Source organism: Neophocaena asiaeorientalis, unplaced genomic scaffold, assembly GCF_003031525.2.
Source record: "Neophocaena asiaeorientalis asiaeorientalis breed wild unplaced genomic scaffold, Neophocaena_asiaeorientalis_V1.1 scaffold543, whole genome shotgun sequence".
Lineage (NCBI taxonomy): Eukaryota > Metazoa > Chordata > Mammalia > Artiodactyla > Phocoenidae > Neophocaena > Neophocaena asiaeorientalis.
Window position 1 is genome coordinate 995,038 of NW_020173671.1, and position 6,580 is coordinate 1,001,617.

The 6,580-nt window shown below is 44.9% G+C and overlaps 1 non-coding gene across 1 annotated transcript; it reads left to right on the forward strand.

Annotated features, from left to right (window-relative positions):
- Nucleotides 1-6,113: 6,113 nt before the first annotated feature.
- Nucleotides 6,114-6,186, forward strand: TRNAR-CCG (transfer RNA arginine (anticodon CCG)). The gene has a single exon. It is a non-coding gene; the product is annotated as a tRNA-Arg (tRNA).
- Nucleotides 6,187-6,580: the final 394 nt, after the last annotated feature.

Here is a 6,580-nt window from a genome sequence, read left to right on the forward strand (position 1 = left end):
AGATCGCACATGCCGTGGAGCGGCTGGGCCCGTGAGCCATGGCCGCTGAGCCTTCGCGTCCGGAGCCTGTGCTCCGCAACGGGAGAGGCCACAACAGTGAGAGGCCCGCGTACCGCAAACAACACAAAACAGATCTTGCTGTGGTTTACGTCAAAGAGTGGCTTTCCTCTAAAAGTTTTATAAAGCAACATTTTTTAAGGCATTGTCAGATTGATGAATTTTCTCATAGTTGTCTTGGTTGGTGAATCTGTGATTAGAGGTGAGGTTGAAGTTTTTTTTCATATTTACTGGACATTTGTATTTCTTCTTTTGTGATTTTCCTATTCGTGTCCTTTGTTTCTTTTTCCTATATTTATACATTTAGTCCCTCTAGAACAGTGCTGTTCAATTTGGTAGCTACCAGTCACAAATGGCTATTTACATTTCAATCAATTGAAATAAAAAATTCAGTTTCTCAATGCACTGGCCCCACTTCAAGTGCTCGATAACCACATGTGGCCAGTGGCTACCATAATGAATAGCACAGATATAGAATATTTCCATCATCAAAGAAAATTCTATTGAACAGCACTGATCTAGAATTTATTTTGTGAATGATGGGGAAGGGTAGGGAACCCAACTTTTTTTTCAAAATAGTTCAGGTAGTTGTTGCAGAAACATCTTTTGGATAATCCACCATTTTGATCCTGATTTGAGACATCACATTTAAAATATTTATAAGTCTAGGGACTTCCCTGGCAGCCCAGTGGTTAAGCCTGTGCACTTCCAGTGCAGGGTGTGCGGGTTGGATCCCTGCTCGGGGAACTACGATCCCACATGCTGCATGGCATGGCCAAAAAATAAAACTAAAAAATAAATAAATGAATAAAATATTTTATAAGACTTGTAATATATACCTGGGTCCATTTCCGTATTTCCTGCTGTATTCCTTATCTTTCTAATCCCCACCGGGACCACACAGTTCCGACCATTGTGATCTTATATTTTAATATTTAGTAGAGTAATATTTTTTTCTTTCCTCACTATTCTTCTTTAAAAGAAAATCCTGGCAATTCTCACACTTATTTTTTCCAGACAAACTTTAAGGTCATTTTGTAGTTTGGAATTGGACTTATATCTGTACAATAACTCAACTCGTGAAAGGCCTTTCTCTGGCCCCCTGTTTTCTAAACTTCTTCGACTTCCCATCGAACTCTGCATTACCACTGGACTCAGCTGCTTGTCCTTCCACGGTGTCCCTGTGCCCTGTGTTCTTCTCCTGGAACTCTCTCCTATGGTCCACTTGGGCCTTTGGCTTTTTCTCTCAGCTCACAGATCCCTGATGCCCCCTGGGCAGATGTGGGTACTTCTTCTCCTGTGTGTACTTTGTACACTCCTACCTTGGAACAATTAACTTATGATTTTGCATTTGTTTACAAGTCTGTCTTCTCACCACGAAAACCAATTTGAGGACGAGGACTGTGGCCTTCCAACTCCCCATAACCTACCGCAGTACTTTGGCTCAAGGCTGCTAGTTAGCAAAAACGTCTTGGGTCAAAGAGCATAACTCCGGCAACGCTGGCAAAGTTGGCCATGGCATGCCGTGGACGGCTTTGAACCCAGATATGGGTGGGCTTGGAACTAGCTCGGGCTGAGACAGAGCTGTACTGTGTTCATTTAATCTGGCAGTGATGCGATAACTGCATTGGAGCCGGGGAGCAACAGAAAGCCAGGAGACTAGTTAAGAGGCCGTTATAAAGTTCAAGGCAGACAGAGTAAAGGCCTAAATAAGGGTGGTGACTGGGGCTTGGAAAGGAAGGGACATTGCTGCAGGATGACGCAGGGTTAGAATTGTCAGGAGACTGCGGGCAGACAGAGCTAAAACTAAAAGGATCTTTCTGCAATTTAGTCTCATTGAATTTTCAATACGCTTAATGTTCTGTGTCATTCACAAATATTACAATGAGATCTTACTGTAAAATCTAAATGAATTATTATAATGTCACTGATGATTGTTCTAGAGCTAGCTGAGTTGCCTCAATCAAGGCCCTTAATCTCTCTGTAACTGTCTCCTTGCCTATAACATTGGTATTGTCACGGTACCTCCCTTAGAAGGTTGTGGTGAGGATGACGTGAGTTAACAGTTGGGATGTGCTCAGGGCAACACCTGGCACAGAGTAGGTGCTTAATAACTGTTGGCTATTTTAAAAATTAGTATTCAGGGACTTCCCTGATGGTCCAGTGGGTAAGACTGCAGGCTCCCAATGCAGGGGGCCTGGGTTCGATCCCTGGTCGGGGAACTAGATCCTGCAAGCATGCTGCAACTAAAGATCCCGTGTGCTGCAACTAAGACCCAGTGCAGCCAAAATAAATAAATTAAAAAAAAATAATTTGTTCGATTCAAAAAAAATTAGTACTCATACATTTCCAGGCAGAGAAGAACCCATTTATCCCTGCCCCTAAGGTAGCTCCCTACTTGTGACAAAAGCGACCAGTCATCCAGTGACTCGTGGAGCTGTATGTGGGGAACTCATCAAAGGCTTTTTGAAGGATAAAGTCTATTACAGGTATGCACTCGGGAAAGAAACTGTCCTGCCCCTATTAAGTCAGGTTTGTTCAAGGTTATCATTACCTCTCTCTGTTCCTTGGTGTAACTGGGAACAACTGGTCTCTCTGTTTCCTTTGAGATGCAATGCACATGCAGTTAGGCAAAGAGTTCTTGGGGTGTGTAGGGTGTGACTGGGGAGGAAGGACCATGCAGATGGAGAGTAAGGGGAGGCCACCCCAAGCGAGACCCACTCACGTCCCAGGAGCAGGGCAGGATGCTGGGACGATGGTTCCCATCGTCCACAGAGAGAATGTGAGTTAAGAGGGAGGAATTAGAATTTGAAGCTATCTTGTTCTTCCCATCCACAGAGCAGGATGCAGGAGGAGCTGTGGCTCCCCATTAGCCAGAATCGCCTACTGCCAGAGGATTTTAAAATCGTGAGAGTTCAGGGAATTCCCTGGCGGTCCAGTGGTTAGGACTCTGCGCTTTCACTGCTCAGGGCATGGGTTTAATCCCTGGCCAGGAACTAAGATCCTGCAAGCCGCACGGCCAGGTCAAAAAAAAAAAAAAAAAAAAAAAAGAGGCTTCAGGTCAAAGGCATTTCATCCTGGACAATGCTTAGTGGACTCCTTGACTCCTATGGACCAAGCACAGCTATTGGCTGTGGTGGCTTCATTTCACATTTTTACCATTCATCCTGCCATCTTGCCCATAAAGGAAGTGAGATGTGTGTTTTTTCGTTTTGTTTTGTTTTGTTTGTGGCTGTGTTGAGTCTTTGTTGCTGCGCACGGGGTTTCCTCTAGTTGCGGCAAGAGGGGGGCCACTCTTCATTGCAGTGTGCGGGCTTCTCATTGCGGTGGCTTCTCTTGTTGCGGAGCACGGACCCTAGGCTCGCAGGCTTCAGTAGTTGCGGCACGTGGGCTCAGTAGTTGTGGCTTGCGGGCTCTAGAGCACAGGCTCAGTAGTTGTGGCACATGGGCTTAGCAGCTCCGTGGCACGTGGGATATTCCCGGACCAAGGCTCAAACCCGTGCCCCTTGCACTGGCAGGCTGATTCTTAACCACTGCGCCACTGGGGAAGTCCGAGATGTGTGTTTATTATAGCTCTTATATCTTGAGAGAAGAAAGTGGGCTATCCCAGGACGTCTGTTACAGATTTTACCATCTTGTTCATCACAAAAGTGAATGTAGCATAGAGTTCATTATTTTTCCTTTCCTCTTTCCCAGAGAGAGGGTGAGGGTTGACAACGCCTTTCTCAAAGCCTCTACGGGTCCTTCTTGTGACTGGGGGTTAAAATGGCAACGCCTGAAGCCTAGTCTGTTGAGCTAGCCTGGAACTCTCTCTCTCCATCCACCCGCCCTTGCCTTCAGCCTTGTCTGTGTCAGACCTCCAGGAGGGATTCTGAGGTCTTTGATGAGCATCGCCATGTTTGTGAAGGGTCACGCTAACAGTTAATGCCTTTGTGCTGGAACAAGGTCTCCACTGTGTCTCTCTGGGTGAAAACAAAAATCCCTGAGACACAGAGCTGACTTCCAGAAAAGACTCCCGTGCTAAGTCAGCCAACAGACTCCGGAGTTAATCAGAACCAGATGTGAGTTCTTTCACTGAAATATATGGCAGTTCACAGATTTATTTTTTGAGAGCACCTATAATAACAATTAAAATCATAAAATGTGTTTTCCCTAGATATTTTTTCCTAGTCAATCGAGCAATCGAGTCTGATAAGTTGGGGCTAACGCATGCCAAAATCAACATTTTTGCTTTGTTAGAAATTTGCAGAATGAGTCTGTCTGCGGAGGTGTGCTCTGGTCAGGCCAGGGACAGCTGGCATACAAACAGTTCCTTAAAATATCCTGTGAACGCAGGAATGATAAGCAGACTCCATGGGTTCGTGGCTGAGAAGTGGAGGAATGCCTGGCTGAGAGGCATAGGGTGAACGGCATCAAGCATAATTCACGTTATGTGGCAGACCCTTCCTGGGTTTGAAAAACAGTCTACAAAGAGTTCAGAGGCTGCCAACAACTTTCTCCATCCCAGCAACGCTGCCAAAGTTCAAATGCTGGGCTCAAGGCCACTTCTAGGAAGAAGGACTCGCAAATTCCCAGGGCCGTTCTTTCATCTGAACTCTCCCACCAAGACACGTTATGCTTTTGGAGACGCAGTCAGGCCCTCCTAGGAGCCAGTCCTCTGCCTCTGAATAGCTCCCTCAGCCAGGTGCTGCCAACCGTCCCCACTTGGGTCCCGACTCCACGGAAAGTGGCCTGGCTTCCAACTCGGAACGCCAGCGAGCGGGGGCCTCTGGCCCTGGGGCTCGTTCCGTTACTTGCTGGTAGCCATTTCCGCTCCAACACATCCCCTGTTTCCCAGCACAAGACTCCCAAGGCCCTCTGGTCATAGTTTCTTTTTTGTGTTTTGTTGTTTTTGTATCCACTAGTGTCTTCGCCGCCTAGTTTCCATTCTCCCTGCTTTTGGTAACAGCCACCCATTTCCATGTGGAGAAATCTCTCTCCCCACTCAGTCCTGAGTTCCCCTGCGGTTGATAACACCCCCTCTGTCCCCACCATACACACCCCCTGGCACCTTGGGTGGTACATGCCCTAAGCTTGGCCAAAGGATAATGGTAAATCAGTAAAGGCTAAAGGTCAGCAGAGGTTCTGGACTTCAGGTTCTTTCTTTTTAAAAGTTAGTTTTTAAAATATTTAATCCATTCACACGGTTCCCAAAAAAAGTAAAGAAGGGAAATAGTAATAAATTAGGAAATTATGAGTCCATAATTAAAAAATGAGTAAATTCAAAATTCGAGACAGCACAGGGTATTTACATAGTCTCAAAGTACAAAATCCTCATTCATTACAAAGGGGAAAAGAGTAACTGTTACAGTGGAGAATCCTGGCAGACGCCACCTTAAAAAAGTGATCAAAGTTAATGTCATCAGGAAGGGGACAAATCGAAATCACGTGCCACCGGATAGACGGCAATGAGAAGATTATACATCACTTCTGTGATATTCCTGCCCGAGATTCATAACCTGAATTTAATCAAAGAAACGTCAGACAGCAGGGAGGGAGGTCCACGAGGGAGGGGATGTGTGTATGCATATGGCTGATTCACTTCGCTGTGCAGCAGAAACTGACACGGCGCTGTAAAGCGATTGTACTCCAGTAAAAAAAAGAAAAAAGGAAACATCAGACAAACCTAACTTGAAAGACATTCTATAAGATTGCAGGCCTGCATCATTAAAAAGTCGACAGAGAACCCTCCTCCACTGCTGGTGGGAATGTGAATTGATGTAGCCACTATGGAGAATATATGAAGGTTCCTTAAAAAACTAAAAATAGAGCTACCATATGATTCAGCAGTCCCACTCCCGGGCATTTATCCAGAGAAAACTCTAATTCGAAACGATACATGCACTCCAAAGTTCATGGCAGCACTGTTCACAATAAGGCCAAGATATGGAAGCAACCTAAATGTTCATCAACAAATGGATGGATAAAGAAGATGTGGCATATATGTATATATATATATATGTACAGGCACATACACACAATGGAACTACTCAGCCGTAAAAAAGAATGAAGGGACTTCCCTGGTGGCACAGTGGATAAGACTCTGCACTCCGAATGCAGGGATCCCAGGTTCGACCCCTGGTCAGGGAACTAGATCCCACGTGCCGCAAACAAGAGTTCACATGCCACAACTAAGGAGCCCGCCTGCTGCAACTAACACCCAATGCAACCAAATAAACAACTAAATATTAAAAAAAAAAGAATGAAATAATGCCATTTGCAGCAACATAGATGGACCCAGAGATTATCATACTAAGCGAAGTAAGTCAGAGAAAGACAAACATCATATGGTATCACTTATATGTGGAATCTAAAATATGATACAAATGACCCTATTTACAAAACAGAACCATATTCTCAGACATAGAAAACAAAATTATGGTTACCAAAGGGGAAGGAGGGGGTGGAGGGATAAATTAAGAGTTTGAGATTAGCAAATGCAAACTACTATATAAAAAATAAACAACAAGGTCCAAGTGTATAT